This window comes from Lynx rufus, unplaced genomic scaffold (genome assembly GCF_022079265.1).
Source record: "Lynx rufus isolate CCGP_SWC_20201006 ecotype Redwood Valley unplaced genomic scaffold, mLynRuf1.p SCAF_10, whole genome shotgun sequence".
Classification (NCBI taxonomy): Eukaryota; Metazoa; Chordata; class Mammalia; order Carnivora; family Felidae; genus Lynx; species Lynx rufus.
The window spans coordinates 20,603,083-20,620,474 of NW_025814824.1; positions in this window are offsets into that span (position 1 = coordinate 20,603,083).

Here is a 17,392-nt window from a genome sequence, read left to right on the forward strand (position 1 = left end):
TTTTAAAGAATAGTATCTTTAAGCGCTCTCTGAACATTTTTTATTGTTTTTATTCCTTGAAGACACCATAGTAAGCTATAGAACTTTGGAAATGAGGCCCTACTTTTTAAGAGAGTCTCCTTATATCAGGTGTATATGCTTTTGCCCTGAACCATTAGAATAAGAAAAGGAATAAAGGAGCAGGGAAGGGCATGGCACCATATTTTTAGCAGCTTTATAAATGTATGTATTAGATTTATTCAATTAATAGTTGTCTTAACAGGTTGGACGATTTTATCATTAACTCGAGGTTTCATTCATTTATAATACCATTCTCTCATTAAATATTCTCTAAGAGGATTTCAGTTGAGTATTTAAAATGAGGCACCATAAATCTTTTCTCTTTAATGAATTTATTCCTTTTTAAGGAATTAATTAAAATCAGTTGTAGACGAGAGATATGCTGTAAATGAATAAAGTAGCGTCCAGGCAAAGGTTAAAGAGTAGCTGTCGTTAAATGAAATGAAGCACATTCTGAAGGCAGCTTGTTAATGGAGAATTTTCATACTTAACATGCACCAACAAGAAGTTCAATACTCAAAGAAATTATACTTATCTGAGATTACTGTGCCCTTCCCTTTTTCCCTCCCTCTTTCCTTCCTTTCTTTCTTCCTTCCTTCTATCCCTCCTTTTAAATACATAAAATTGGCTTCATTCCTGTTCTGAAACACACCTCTGCTTTTATCAGGAACCTGGACACTCTGGGATACCAAATTGTCATAATTCTCTTGCTTCAGTTCTGAGGCTTCATACTTAGACGTGGAAAAGAAGGTAAAGAAAACAGGAGACACAAGAATAGTGAGAGAGCTGAACTTTCAAAGTAGGGGAAACATCCTTTTAAATTTAATTCACAAACTGGGAATGGAAATGTCATTGCCTCACTCAGAGGGTTAATCACTTTCTAATTTGAACTGGCAAATTTTATAATGACACTGTGAAATTAGCAGCATTTTATTGTGTTAATTATCTGCAGGACACTACATCATTACTTCTAATAAATGTAAATGAGATTGTGTCTCCTAGGACAATATACAGACAAGGTGAATTTTTATTGGCTATTTACAGGATTCCAGCACAGTCTTTCTTCTTTTTTTCCCCTTATAAAATACTTTCAGTGTTGGCTTACCTTGCCAATTTCCCTGTATTTTATTTAATATAATATTGTAAAGGTCATTAAAGTTCTCCTTAGCTCACTTGAACTCATTTTCACTCAAAGCGGTGGTGATTATTAAAAACCATGTCAAGTGTCAACCAAGACTGAGAACCATAATCATACTCTGAGAGTAGTAAAAAATTTCTTTTTATTTAAAAAAAAATTTAAGTTCATTTACTTTTGAGAGAGAGAGCACACACAAGCAGGGGAGGGGCAGAGAGAGAGGGAGACACAGAATCCAAAGCAGGCTCCAGGCTCTGAGCTGTCAGCACAGAGCCTGACGTGGGACTCGAACTCATGAACTATGAGATCATGACCAGAGCTGAAGTTGGACACTTAACCGACTGAGCCACTCAGGCGTCCCTCAGTCTTTCCTTTTAAAGGTATTTAAAAACATGTTACCATTCACCCACTTGATTCAACTGTGTGTCTACAGATACAATTCTGCAATGGCATGAACTAGCAAAATGTTGAGGTTAATGGTAAAAAGGAAATAAAGTTGTATTTTTTTCTGAATCATTCAGTAAATACAGAAATTAACAAATACACAGCACTGTGCCAGTCAACGTTGATAAATACGGTTAGAGACCTACTCTGACCAATTCACCACATAAGACTGCAGAGGGTATGAAGGAAAGAACAGGCAGTTCTTAGCCTAAAAAAGTAACAAACTAAGAGAGAGAGAAGGAAAACAAATATAGAGAGGTAAGTAACAAAATATAGAGATAAGTAAGAGATAAGTCTTTCTTATAGAGATAAGATATATGTGACCCAATAACCCATACAATGACCCACATAACATAATATGACCCAAATAAGGAGATACTAAGATTCAAAGGCAAGGGATCTTGGTCGCATGCTAATTATGTGTATCAAAAAGAAGGAGATGCCATTTAAGAGGAACCTTGAACAGAAAAATTAGATTTTGATAGCCTGAGATAAGGAGAGGGCACAGTGATAATGAGTGATAATTAGTTCAACAGTAATAATAGCTACCAATTGAACAACTACAATGTGCTAACACATTCTATACATTAAGGCTCATTATCCTAATAGCCTTGCAATATAGATATGATTCCTATTTTATAGATGATGAAATCAGGGACAAGAATATTAAATAATACATCCAAGATCACATAGACAATAAGCAGAAGAGTCAAAATTCTAGGCCATTTCTGTTTAATGTAAAATCCTGTACTGTTTTCAGTGTAGAATGCTGCATCTAAAAGCAAAAATTGTCAACAGATATTTTCACAATGGGTCACCACCTAGTGGGATACCATAGTTCTGAGAATAAATCAGAAACAAAGCTCTGTCTCTTTCTTGTTTTATAAAAAATATTTATTTATTTTGAGGGAGAGAGAGTGGGGTATGGGCAGAGAGAGAGGGAGAAAGAAAATTCCAAACAGACCCTCACAGGGCCTGGCACCAGGCTAGAAATCACAAACCATGAGATCATGACCTGAGCCCAAATCAAGAGTCAGACACTCAACTGACTGAGCCACGCAGGCACCCCTCTTTCTCTCTCTGATCTCCAGATTTCTCATATTTAAAAAAAGGGAGAACTGTAAGTACCTATATAGATTTAAGGTGAGGATTATATCAGGTAAGGAATGTGAGCACTTAGCATTGTATCTGGCATTCATTAAAAGTCATAGTTATTTCTTGTTGTCATAATTGTAAATGAAGTCAATGTTCTCTCACAGAATTAGTTTCATTCTTTATTTTTAGTTAGTAATTGCCTACCTTCCAACCATTTCATTTTTTTTTTTCTTTCTGGCATTTTATACATAGAGTGAGGATCAAAAGTAAATGATGGATCTGCACTAGGCTGCTATTTTCAGGCTAACTTTTGCAAACTTAAATGAAAGAAGAAATTTGAAACTCACAACTGAAATTTACCTTTAGTGTGCTCAAACAAGCAAGAAATATATAGCCAGTACCCATAGTGTTCAGTGCCATTCTAGATCACTGGCTCTACAGAGAAAAGAGAACATGGCTCCTGCCATCAAGGACTATTTAGTTGGTAAGATAAGACAAGCATGCAAACAACAGGGAGAAGTAATAGGAACTGGGTTATAATTAATGGCTTAATTATGAAACATAAACCAGAAAAATTATAGGAAGTCAGAAGAAGGTGGACTACAAGGGAGAGGCATAGTCCCCTAATGGAATTACACCTCGCATGATGAAAATAAGATTCGATGGACTGCATGGAAGCCCATGTGGATTATGTTTGCCTGAGCTTTATTACCACAGCAATTTAACTATCTTCATTGTGAAATTATTGGAATAAATTATCTCTTACTTCAGAATGGAGCTATACTGAGGAGTTGAGGAAGGGGTTTTGACTCCAGTTAAATATGACTGGGATCATTACAGAATCAAAAGTGTTGTAGTAATAAGACCCAACAATTCTATAGGTAGGAAAGTTGCTTTTTATATGCGAAAGAGACATGTAATTAAAATATTACTAATGTTAAAGTGGGTATAATGGCTTATATTATAAAAGTCCTTTTTCAGTAAACTAAGCAGTATTCTCATTTTTTTTTTTCAGATTAATACCCAGCAGTGGAATGGCTGGATCATGGTAGGTCAATTTTAAATTTTTTGAGCAACCTCCATACAGTTTTCTATTAATGGCTGCACCAGTTTACATTCCCGCCAATAGTACGTGAGGGTTCCCATTTCTCCATATCCTCTCCAGCATTTGCTATGTCTTGTCTTTTTGATAATAGCCATTCAAACAGATATGAGGTGATATTTCGTTGTGATTTTGATTTGAATTCTCCTGATAATTCGTGATGTTGAAGATCTTTTCATGTGCCTCTTAGCCATGTGTATGTCTGTCTTGGGGAAAATGTCTATCTAGAACCTCTGCCAATTTTTTAATTAGATTGTTTGTTTTTTGCTATTGAGTTGTTTTGAATTCTTTATATATTTTGATTATTAACCCCTTGTTGGATATATGATTTGAAAATATTTTCTCCCATTCAGTAGATTGCCTTTTCATTTTGTAGATGACTTCCTTGGTGGTACAGGAGCTTTTCAGTTTGATATATTTCCACTTGTTTATCTTTGCTTTTGGAGTCAGATCTAAAAATTTAATGTTAAGATTGATGTCAAGGAACTTGTTGTCTATATTTTCTTCTGAGGTTTTTATAGTTTCAAGTCTTATATTCAAGGCTTTAATCCATTTTGAGTTTTTTTTATGATATAAGATAGTAATCTAGTTTTATTATTTTGCATGTGGCTGTCTGGCTTTCCCAAACCATTAACTGAAAAGATTCTCCTTTTCCATTGTATATTCTTGGCTCCGTCATAAATTAATTGACATATATGTATGGGTTTATTTCTGGGCTCACTGTTATGTTAGATTGATCTCCATGTCTGTTTTTATGCCAATACCATACTGTTTTGATTACTATATGTATATAGGATAGTTTGAAATCAGGTAACCTAATACCTCCAGCCTTGTCTTTCTTTCTCAAGATTGTTTTGTTTATTCAGGATCTTTTATGGTTCCATACAAATTTTAGAATTATTTTTTTCTAGTTCTGTAAAAAGGGCCATTGGAATTTTGATAAGGATCACACTGCCTTATAAATTGCTTGGATAGTATCGATATTTTAACTATATTAATTCCTCTAACCCATGAGCACAGAATATCTTTCCATTCATTTGTGTCGTCTTCAATTTCTTTCATCAATTTCTTAAAGTTTTCAATGGTATTATAAAAAAAATCAAAAACACTAATTCAAAAAGATATATACACCCCTAATGTTTATCACAATATTGTATACATTAGTCAAGATATGGAAACAACCCAAGTGTCCATTGATGGATGAATGGATAATGAATATGTGACACACACACACACACACACACACACACACACACACACACAGTGGCATACTACTCAGCCATAAAGAAGGAAATCTTGTCACAATGACAACATTGATGGACCTTAAGGTTATTATGCTAAGTGAAATAAGTCAGACAGAAAAAGACAAATACCATATGATTTCACTTATATGTGGAATCTACATAAACAAAATAAATACAACAAAACACAACTCATAGGTGTAGATAATTAGTGGTTATCAGAGAGGAAGGGGGTTGGTGAGTGAGGGAAAAAAGTGAAGGGGGTCAATTATACGGTGTTGGATGGTAATTAGACTTATTGTGGTGATCAATTTGTAGTGTATACAAATATTACATTATTATAATTGTATATTTGAAACTAATATAATGCCATATACCGATTCTACCTCAATTTTTTTTAAAAAAAGTAAAGAAAACACAGAAGGAAATCTTTGTGATCTTGGATTAGGCAATAGCTTCTGAGATATGACACAAATGACACAAGCAACCAAAGAAAATAGCAGATAAATTAATCTTTATCAAAATTTTAAACTTTTGTACACTAAAGGAAACCATGCAAACAGTGAAATAACAACCTGTAAGATGGGAGAAAATATTTGCAAATCTTAATCTGATGAGGACTGAGGATCCAGAATAAATAAAGAACTCGTAATTCAACAATAAAAACACATAACCCAGTTAAAAACCAGAGGATTTGAGTAGACATTTCCCCAAAGAAGAAATACAAACATTCATTAAGCACATGGAAAGAGGCTCAGCATCAAGACATGTTAGGGAAACACAAATCAAAACCACAATGAGACACCAGCTGACATCCACTGTCACGCTATACTAAAAAAAAGACCAACAATAACAAGTGTTGGTAAAAATGTGGACGAATTAGAACCCTCACACATTTCTGGTGATAATGCAAAATGTGCAGCTGCTTGGGAGAAGAGTCTGGCAGTTCCCCAAAGAGTTAAACATAAAGTTACCATGTGACCTACCAATTCTACTCCCGGGTATATAACCAAGAGATTTAAAAAGAAATGTTTACACAAAGACATGTACATGAATGTTGATAGCAGCATTATTTATAATAGCCAAGAAGCGGGAACAATGAGAATGTCCGTCAACTGATGAATGGATACACAAAATGTGTCATTTCTATACAGCGGAATATTATTCAGCCTCAAAATGGAATACATTTATTGATACATGCTACAACATGGATGGACCTTGAAAACATTATGCTAAGTGAAAGAAGCCACACAAAAAAGCACATATTATGGGATTCCATTTGTATGAAATGTCTTGAATAGACAAATCCGGAGAGGTAGGAAGTAGACTAGCATTTGCCAGTGGCTGGAGGAAAAGGTGAGAGGGTAATGATGGGTACAATGTTTCTTATTGGGGTGATGAAAATATTCTAGACTGCGCCACCCAGGCGCCCCAAATTATTTCTCTTTAAATGTGAGTAGACTATTTTTATGTTTTTGTGTTCTCCTACTCACATGTAGTTGCACAGCATTAGAAAATATTATAAGCCACTGAATTGTGTACTTTAAAAGGGCAAAAATGAATTATACCTCAATTTTTAAAAGTACTAAAACAAACAAACAAACAAACAAACAAACAAACAAACAAACCCTGAACGGTGGGTGGGAATGAGTAGGAGAACACAAAAACATAAAAATTTTCTACTCAAATTTAAAGAGAAATAATTTGTCCTCCTTTATGTCATTTATTCATTCATTGATTTGAACAAGGACTGGAAAACTGAGCTATCTACTAAAGCATCATTTAAAAAAATATAACCAGTTGGGGGCGCCTGGGTGGCTCAGTCCCTTGAGCGTCTGACTTCAGCTCTGGTCACGATCTCGCAGTTCGTGAGTTCGAGCCCCACATTGGGCTCTGTGCTGACAGCTCGGAGCCTGGAGCCTGCTTCGGATTCTGTGTCTCCCTCTTTCTCTGCTCCTCCCCTGCTCACATGCTGTCTCTCTCTCAAAAATAAAGATTAAATATATATATAAAACCAGTTGTAGGATAGAAAGCAAAATGTATATTTAACTTACTAGGTAAAAATAATGCAGGGAAGTAGATCATAAGGTGTAATAATTGGAGCACAAATTAGCATGTCAATTGACAAAATAATAAGATATGTTCCCAAGTCTGTATGTAAAGACAATGACTCTCAGAAATCAAAACATAATAACAGATGTATAACGAACATGTTAATTGACAAAAAGGTATCAGGAAGGTTGAAGGTCCCCCATGTAAAGACAATTCTAGGATTAGGTAAAAAATCCAACTATATACAGTCAATAAGAGACATACATAAAACAAAATGATTGAGCAATGTTAGGAGGATGGCTGGGCAAATGCAAACAAAAAGGAAGCATGAGTGATGGCATTTATTTAAATCAAAATAAAATCTAAACCATGAGGCATTGGTGAGTATAGTCCAATTATGCTGATAAAGAGTAAAATCTACAATGAAGATATAAGTGTCATGGGTTTGTATGTGCCTAACTACATATGATCACAAGGTATGGAACAATTGTTTTTAAATATTTTTAAAAGTTGACAGTTCAGCAAAACAAACAGATTACTCTTTGCCTCAATAATTCTAGGGAATGTTATTACATCATTTCAATGAAATGTTATTTAAATAAAAATATCAAGTTACAAAAGGATATATTCAGTGTATGGCAGAGACTGATTAATGGTTCAGCATACTCATTTTCTTTCTTCCTGGCTGCACAGATAAATGATATTTCCCAGCCTCCCTTGCACGTGGATGGGCCATGTAGATTGAGTTCTAGCCAATGGAATGTGAATGGAAGTCATCCATGCCACTTCTCCACCTGTCCCTTAACACCTCGCCCCCCTCCCCGCCCCGCACCACATGCAATTGCCCATTCCTCCCCTTCACTCATCTAGCTCTTGTCTTGCAGGAGATGGGGCAGAAGCTAATACAACCGTTGTATTCCTTACTCTGACAAAGATGTCTCTTCACCATGCCAATACGACCACGGTTCACTTCTACCTAAAGCCCATCAGAAACAGTGGTCTGGCCTTTTGAGGCCTTCATGATCTGTCTCCTCTAACTCCACCTCCTGCCTGGTTCTTCTTTTTGTTCTTCTGTAGAAATATCAATACATTGGAAGCTCTGTTGTAAAGGCTACAGAGCCACAAGATGGAAGTAGTCTGGGTCTGTCATCTTGCTGATCAGAAACACCTATTGTACAGATAAGCGAGACCTACACTTCTATGGTGTTTACACCATTATACCGCAGTTGGGTTTTACAGCAGCTTGCATTACTTGAACTTAATACAAAAATCATAATTTGTGGGAGGGGATGGTGGGGGGAGAATTAGTGTGTGGTTGTCTATGTTTTCATACATATCATACTTTGTCACAATTATTTGCTCCCATACCCTCTGGATGTATTTTTAATTATATGCAAATAAAAATTAATTGTGTTTATCTCTGGGTGACAGGATTACAAAGGAATTCTGTTTTGAGATGTACTCTTATTTTCCATATTTTCTATAAGGGACTTTGCTTTTATGATCACAAAATATTAAGCTTATTAATTTTTAAATAAGAGAAAAAGCAATCTCCTTTCTCAGAGATCTTAGAAGTGCAGAGACAAGCTCCTTGTACATTAATGACTTGTGAGGAAACGTACATGTCTTAAGAGCTTTTAAGAGCTTACTAATCACGGAAAGGACTAGTCATCCTTTCATTTATTCATCAAACATTTATTGAATACCAATTATTTGTCCAGCACTAGGCCAGGCACTAGAGATACAAGGATATAGTATATTTGCCTTTGCCTTCACAGAGAAGGCTAAGTTTTTACATTCTCCATTCATAATCTATTTTGAGAGATGGTTCTATGAACAAATTATAGTATGGTAAAATGACTGTAACAGTGTTAGGCTAGTGATAGACTAGAAAAGAGAATAATTGACTCTGTTTTAGTAGTCAGGGGGATTCTCACAAGAGGAGGCTGTTGAGCTGGATTTTGAAGAATAGATGTGTCTGCCAAGTGGATAAGCAGCGAAGGCATTCTAGAAGAGACGCTAACACATGCAGGGAGCATGGCACCTTTGCAGACACCATGTCAATAGCTTGGATGGCAGAGGTGCAGCTCCATAGAGGAGAACTGCGGCAGGAGGTGGAGGTAGAGGAGACAGGTCACTGAGGCTTCGAAAGGCCAGACTATTGTTTGTAATGGGCTCAAAGTAGAAGTGAAATGTGGTCATACTGGCATGGTAGAGACGTCTTTGTCAGAGTACGAAATGCAATGGTTGTATTAGCTTCTGCCCCATCTCCTGCAAGACAAGAGCTAGATAAGTGGAGGGGAAGAATCAGACCTCTGGGCATTTCCCAGAGAGCCTTCTCAGGCTTTACCTGACTTGATGGTACAATGTCACCAACCCCTGCACCTTGGGAAACCAAATGGACTCAGTTGGTTCATGGCATATACCAACATTTATTCCCCAACATTTATTTCCCCATTTCTACCTACCTAGAGAATGCCTAACTGCTCAGGTAGCCCTTCCTGCAAAGTCAGGACAACCTGCAAATGACTGAAGCTGATCTTGAGCTGCTTTTCCCGCACCTGAAATATGAGCCAGTTTTAAAGATATGTCTAGCGCACTGGGCACGTGTTTTACAAAGTGTTCACATGTTTTGAGGGCAGTTAAACGTTGGCTTGTTTGCAGCTGTGCACTTTGAACATCCCAATACTGATACTCAGCATTACCACCACGTCTTCTCACCCATTAATGCCAATGCTTTAATGACTTGCCATCTTGCTTCTTTCCCACTCACCATCCAACAGATTAGAATGCAAATCCCTTTTCTCTCTGCACAGCCCACTTAAATCCTGAATATGCAAATTTGAGGGGAAAACAAACAAATTAGTAGTGAACAATAAAGGTGCATTTTGTTGTTACAGTATAGTAACTATTTATACATATCATATTTCTGGCTTTCATTGTGTATTATCATAAAGTCAAGTACGTGCTCCCACGGTTAAAGCTAATCTAGGTAAAAGTATTAGCTTCCTAGGTTGGATATAACAAATAACCACCAATCTGAGGGCTTAAAACAAGAGAAATTTATTTACTCCTCTGTTCTGGAAGCTGAAGTCTAGAATCAAGGTGTTGGCAGGTCAGTACTCCATCTAGAGGCTCTAGGGGACGCTCCCTTCCATGCTTCGTAGCTTCTAGTGGCTGCCAGCAGTGCTGGGGGTTCCTTGACTTGTGGCTACATCGCTCCAATCTCTACCTCGGTTTTCACATCACCTTCTCTTCTCTGTGGGTGTTTTAGAAGGACACTTGTCGTTGGATTTAGTGCCCACCCAGGAATTCCACGACGATCACATCTCAAGATCCTTAATTTCATTACACGTGCAAAGACTCTTTTTCCAAATAAGGTCACATTCACAGGTTTTGAGAGTAGGATATGGACATACCTCTTAAGGGGGCCACCATTCAACTCACTACGGAGTTCATAGAGTTAGAACCTAGAAACAGTACATGCAACTAGACACAGTATATGAATCCATTACTGGTTAGTGTACTTCTAAACTCTTTGAGGGCAGGAATTATGTTTTATGCCTCCTATAGCAACGAGGACTTTGCAGATCACATAGTGGAGGTTCAACAAAACCAACGCTTTGCTTTGGGATTCAACAGTAGCGTAGATTGAATTCATTGAAATAGAGGATGCAGATAAACATCCCAACTCCTGTGCCTTCTGAGAGTTTAATTTTAGTACATTCATCTTCTCTCAAAAAGCAGTTCTCCACATGTTAGCAGGAAGTTTTATGTGCATTCAAGAAAGTGCCTTCCATGACCCACCTATTAATTATGTTATATAGAAAAACACTGTTTCACATTGTTCTTTGCTCAGAGTTGTCTTGTGAAATGTGATGACTTTTTCCTAGGGTCACCAGTCTGCTGGTGTGAAGGTCCAAAACTTGCAGGCACTAAAAGAAACTCTTTTCTTGAAAAATAGTTGCAACAGAAATGCACAACTTGATGCAAGAGTCCCTCTTACACACACACACACACACACACACACATACACACACACACACACACAGCACTCCTCTCTCTGTTAATGACACTCGTGGTTGATTTATTGATTGCCTGTAACACCACTGGCTTTTCTCAAAGCACTTGTGATCTTCCCAGTTGTAAGTGCCACCCCCAGTGGAAAGTTGCCCCAAACCAGGATGTTTTGATTGCTGTTTGACTTCCCCAACTTGGCTAGTAAGGGCTGAACCTTCTCAGCTTCCCTGGAATAAGCTCCTCAAGCCTTTTCCCTCCAAAGCATCTGTAAACAGTTGAAGGTCATGATTGTTCACTCTGCAAGATCGATATGCCATTAAATTGTGACAAAAAGGACTGCCAGACCATTAAGGCCTCCCTCATACCCTCAGTAATCCTGATAAAGTGATGAGCTGTTTTAACCTCTCTGGCTCCCATTGCTAACTACGTAGAAAACTCCTAACTGCTGAGATAACCCTTTCTGCAAAGTCAGGATGACCCACAAATGACTGACACTGATTTTGAGCTCCTCTGTACATTTTTCTTGCTATTGTGAAGTCACTTTTTTTTTATTTAATCTTTTTTTCCCTCTGTCCACACAGTCTAAAGTCTACTGTTATTCTCAAAACTATTTTGGCTCAACACTGTTTTGTTCTAAGGTGAACCAGTTTCCTAAAAGCCTCATCATGTAGATGGATAGGCCCATTTCCTAATGTTTGAGAGACAAAAGTAGAAATATTCATGGGGTCTGAAAATGGGACAGGGCTCGCTCACCTTAAATACAGGGGATTTGCCTAAATGGGATGGATCCTAGACATGTGATGAACTAATAGTAGTGAATTATGTTGAATTTCTCTCCTGTTTTATCAGTCAGCAGTAAAAGATGAGTAGAAAAGGAGAGGGTTTTGATAAAATAAGAAAAAAACACCTCTGTGTACTGAAAATAATTTTAAAGGATGTAAGCATTCTGGAAACTATCTTAAAATTAAATGTAGACCCACCAAGTCCTGCTCAACATTCCATGATGAGCTCATTTATTATTTCAAGAATATAAATTTCGTCTAGCTAACATAAAACCAATTGCTACTACGAACAGATATCCCTTGTATTTGAAAAGCCCAGGAGTGTTTAGCCAAATAAATTTGATCTCACTCTCTTTACTAATGCTGAAGTTATCTGATATCCAAAACACATTTTTACATTTTTGTTTCTAGTTTAGAAGTTCTATACCAGCTATGTTGGCTTTTGTAAGCTAATGCTGTCATAATTCAGTGTTTAGACTTTACACCTAATGTGTACATACACTTACAGGCATACATAAAACATTAGCACTGTCTTTTCTGAACTATTCTAAAAAATAAATAATATCATCTAGGTTACAAAATTGTATTTGAAAATTCAGTGTCTCACTTTGCTGTCATTTTTAAAGTCTTAAACTCTTTAGAAGATTACTAAATCCAGAAAGACCTCAAGGCTGTTACCCCAAATATGATTAGCAAAATGCACCTCCATTTGAGTTCTCAAGGCTTTCTTGCATCAGCTAACAGGACTTTCTGGGCACAAATAGCTGTTCCTCTACTCAATTTTTCTATTTTGCTGATTTGCAAGCATAAGTTTGCAGAAAAACCTTCAGTTTAGGTCTAGCCCTAAATAGCTCATTATGTCAACAAACATACCTTCAAATGAAAAACCAAACACTTAAAACCAGCAGGACTTACAGGTAGTAAACAGAAAGAAAACAGACTTAATATCTGCTGGGCCCATTAGCACTCATCTGCACGTAGTCTTTCTTCAGCATATCAATGGAATAATCTAGGAGGGCGCAGGAACAAGAACAAAGCTTCAGGTCAATGAAATCATTCACTGATCCACCAGCAAAGCAGATAAGTGGTGTATTAGCTCAAAATCTCCTACATGCTGCTTAGACATCATTGCATAGGTTCTGAAATGAGGCAAACAAACCCTATTAAATGGTACCAAAAACTAGAGGATTTTTTTTTTCTGCTTCATCTTGTTTGAATTCCCAGAGTAATCCTGAATTTAGATTTTGTGCCTTTGAATTTGCTCTCCAGGTCCTGCGAATATGGATAATGATGACTTAATGAAACAGAAGCTATCCCTCCCTTGATACTTAATCGTGTCAAGACCCATTTATAAATTTCTGGTTCATGTTGCTCATTAACATATTAAATCTATATTGTGTGGCTACCAGGTGTCCGATAGTTTGCTAAACTTCTGGGGATACATACGTTTCTTGGATAAGTGTTTCTGTTTTTAAGAGCTTCTGTTATATTATGGTAGAAGAATTAGGGAAATAGGACTTGTAGTAGTATGGCCCTTTCCAATAGTTCTAATCCTTGGTACTATTTGCATTTTGACTCAAATGAGGAACTACTGATAACAGAACGAGGTTGCCTCACCATTACAAAACAGAACAAACAGTTGTCCCTGAAGTCCCTCAGTAGAGCGTCTTGCTGGCTGATGATAAACTTCTGCTCTTTTTTTCTGCTTGCTTTGAGTCTGACTTCCCCCATCAGCAAGTGAGCTAGCTGCCCTTTGGTCTAAACCAGCTGATGTATATCCATACTGCATTTGGTGCATTTCTTAGGGAGGCCTGACTTGGTACATGTTAGGAAGTGAAGAAGTGAATTTATCTATCATTCTCACTCATGCAAGGTGTCATGGAGTTCTGGCCCATTCATTCAAAGGAGCTCTCAATGTCAAGAATCCTTTAACAGGAAAATATTTACTTGTTGAATCCGTCACCTCGCATTCAGATATATTATATGGAGATGAAATTTACTACACATTAGAAGGAAAGATGAGAGAAAGGAAGGGAGGAAAACGTGAACGGAACAGAGAAAAATATCCTGGCACAGCTAGAGCGAGCATAGCCGCAAAATCCTTCCAAGGGTAGTAGTACAGATTATTTATCTTACCACACTCTCCCCTCCATTGTTTGGAATGGCAAAACTTGAAAATTAAAAACTCTGTATTTACATTCTCCTTGGGAGGTACGGAGGATTCTAATAAATCTGTTTGGCTGACTGCAGGAAATCTGCCTCTTTTGGTTGCATCACACCCAGCTGTTTGCATTAAAGTCCATCCAATTTGATTTTCATTTGTCAAACTGATCCCTTTGATGTCAAAATTACTTTCTCCTTTGCATTTAGTCCTTAAGAGTTTCCAGCTGCCATTGGCTCTGTAGTTGCACTGAAGTCTTAAGCCAGTCTTGGGTCATATTGTTCTGCTTTGCAGTTGTCTAAACTAAATCTCGGTGACCTCATTCATCTTGATGACCTAACTCAAGACACTTATCTAAGATGTCTTGGGAGCTGCTGTTCTTGAAGATTGTCTTGCATTGTGCTCACCCTCTGGTAACCAGCTTCAGCTGTATCTACTTCTCACTGAGAGCACACTACTCATCCCAACATCTTCTGTTCATTTGGACAAAGAATATGTTCAGTTCCCTTTGGAATCACTGATTGCCACCTGATTTACAATATCTCTTTTTCTCCTTCAGAACAGGTAACCTCTTAGTGTTGAATGAGTCACAAATTGGTTTGGGGATCCTAAGCAGACCACAGAGTGTTGAATCAACATTTAAAGAGCCCTTCAGTGTCACAGTATTGAGTTCTATTCGTTGGGATTCTTTATGGGAGAGATACCTATTGTTATGTTTCCTTTATAGAGGAGGAAACCAGGAAGATAGGTGGAGTGTCAAGATTTTTTTTTTTCTAATAGCTATCTAGGCCAGACTTTGCTCTGCAAACTTTTGGCCACACTAAATTCTATCGGTAAAATTCTGTGTGATTTTATCCAATACTTTATCTACCTGTCCGCCTGCCTGTCTGTCTATCTATCTATCTTCCATCTATCTCTTAAATATTTGCTCTCTAAAGGAAATATGAATTCAGGCTCTGTGCTGGCAATGCAGAGCCTGCCTGGGATTCTGTCTCTCCCTCTCTCTCTGCTCCTCCCCCTCTCGTTCTCTCTCTCAAAATAAATAAATAAACTTTAAAGGAAATATGAATTACCTACATTCTAATCTCTGTCTCATTAAATTGTTCTCATTGTATCATCAACGTAAAATGTGTTGAGCTGTTTATTTTCTCTGAGAATCAGTTACTTCATTTGTAAGTAGGATCTGATACTTCCAATTTAGAATTGTTATAAGGATTAAATGAAATAATAAGAAAAATATATATCATCACTCTGACTGGTACCTAGTAGAAATATGAGAAATGACAGTTATTTTCCTCTTCTCCTAGTATGAAGGTGGCACTGGATCAAAAAATTATTAGAAAAAAATAATAAAATTACTGATTCATCTGGCATGACCCTTTCTGAAATGAGAAATCATCTGTTTGGAGAGCAATTGAGTCTTATTCTGTGAATTTTCTTTAGAAAGTAATTCTCCCCCCAAATCTGATGTATTCGTTTTCTATTGCTGCTGTAACAAATTCCCACACATTTAGTGGCTTAAAACAACACAGATTTATTACCTTGCAGTTCTGGAGATTGAAAGTCCATAATGGTTTGGCAGGGCAGCTTTTGTTCTGGGGGTTCTACAGGCAAATATGCTTCCTTGTCTTGTTCAGTGTCTACCAGCTGCCCATTCCTTGTATCGTGACCTCATTGCTTCCGTCTCTGTGTCAATGGTCACATCTCTTCTCTGACCCTTCTGCCTCCCTTTTTTTCTTATAAGGGCCCTTGTGATTACACTGGGCTCACCCATAATTTCTCCATGTCAGGATCCTTAAATTTAATTACAGCAAAGTCCCCTTTGCCATGTAAAGGAACATGCATACAGGTTCTGGGGATTAGGACGTGGACACCTTTGGGAGAGGCCATTATTGTGCCCACCACACCTAATACAAACTTACAAAATGGTTTGATTTTGAAGGTCCACTCCCTGCCGCTCCTCTGAGTTGAAATCCATTTTTTGTTCACTATTTCTATACCCTTTACTTACCTTATTAGTGTATTTCAAGTTACTGGAATGTGAAAACGTAGATAATCTTTCCAATTTTTTAAGGTAGGAACGCAATAAACAATGGCTTTTTTGACACTATATCCCCTCTTTCCTTTCATGTGTGTAGATAATATTTAATTTCTGTACTTATTTTGTGGTCATCTGTTTGTGTCTTACCTGCTCTCGAAATGTAAGCTCCCAGAAAGGAAACCTTGATTATTGTGTCATGTTATAAAAGAGTTTGCCCAGCCTCATGCATATTCACAAAACATTCTCTTTAATACTTATTTACTTCCTTTCCCTGAATTTTTACTGATGGGCATAATTAGAAAAACAGCAAATTTGAAATAGTTATTTTATTCAGTATTTAATCTGTTATTTCTATATTTTGATACGGCTGACAAGTAGTTCACTACATAAAATGGAGGAATAAGAGATGAGCACTCCTTCCAACACCTATCATTCTAATTGTTATATGAGTAGGGTTTATTATATAAATATGAGTAAAGGTAAATATATATAATATATAAATCTCAATGACATTTACCTTTCTCTTACGCATTGTTGTAAGGATTGTACATTCGAGAAACATGTAGTATAGTCATATGGAGACAGAAAAGCCATTTTTATTTCTGAACTGTGTGTATCTGTGTGCATAATTTTTGAACATTCACTCGAGTGATAGTAAATTGAAATTTATTGAAAGCAGTGACTGGATTGTCTGGATCTGAAAAAAAAATTGTTATCTTTGAAGTCAAGGTTTTTTTTTAAGCTTTATACTAAAATATGGTTAGAGGGGCACCAGAGTGGCTCAGTCGGTTGAGCGTCCAACCTCGGCTCAGCTCATAATATCACAGTTGGTGGGATCAATCCCCGCATTGGGCTCTGAGCTAGCCGCACAGAGCCTACTTGGGATTCTCGCTCACTCTGCTCTCTCTGACCCTCCCCCACTCGTGCTTTCTCTTTCCCTCAAAAAATAAATAAAGAAACTTAAAAAAATTAAAATATGATTAGATATAGGCTGTAAATCTGGTGGGTGTTTTGTCCTGGTGGGTTTTCATGGGTACCTTCTGCACTTCAGGACAATGAGTTTATAGAGGCACCCACATTCCGTTTCTGCTAGTGTGCTTCATCTCTCAGTACTTGGATTCTGAAAGCTGTGGTCAATTAACTTTCCCTGGTATTCATGAGATTCCTTCTTTTGCAGCCTGGGTAGCTAGGCTAAGTATACTGATGGGCTCCTTCAGCCTAAAACTGGTTTTCCAAAGTTGTTCTCAGAACCTGGAAGT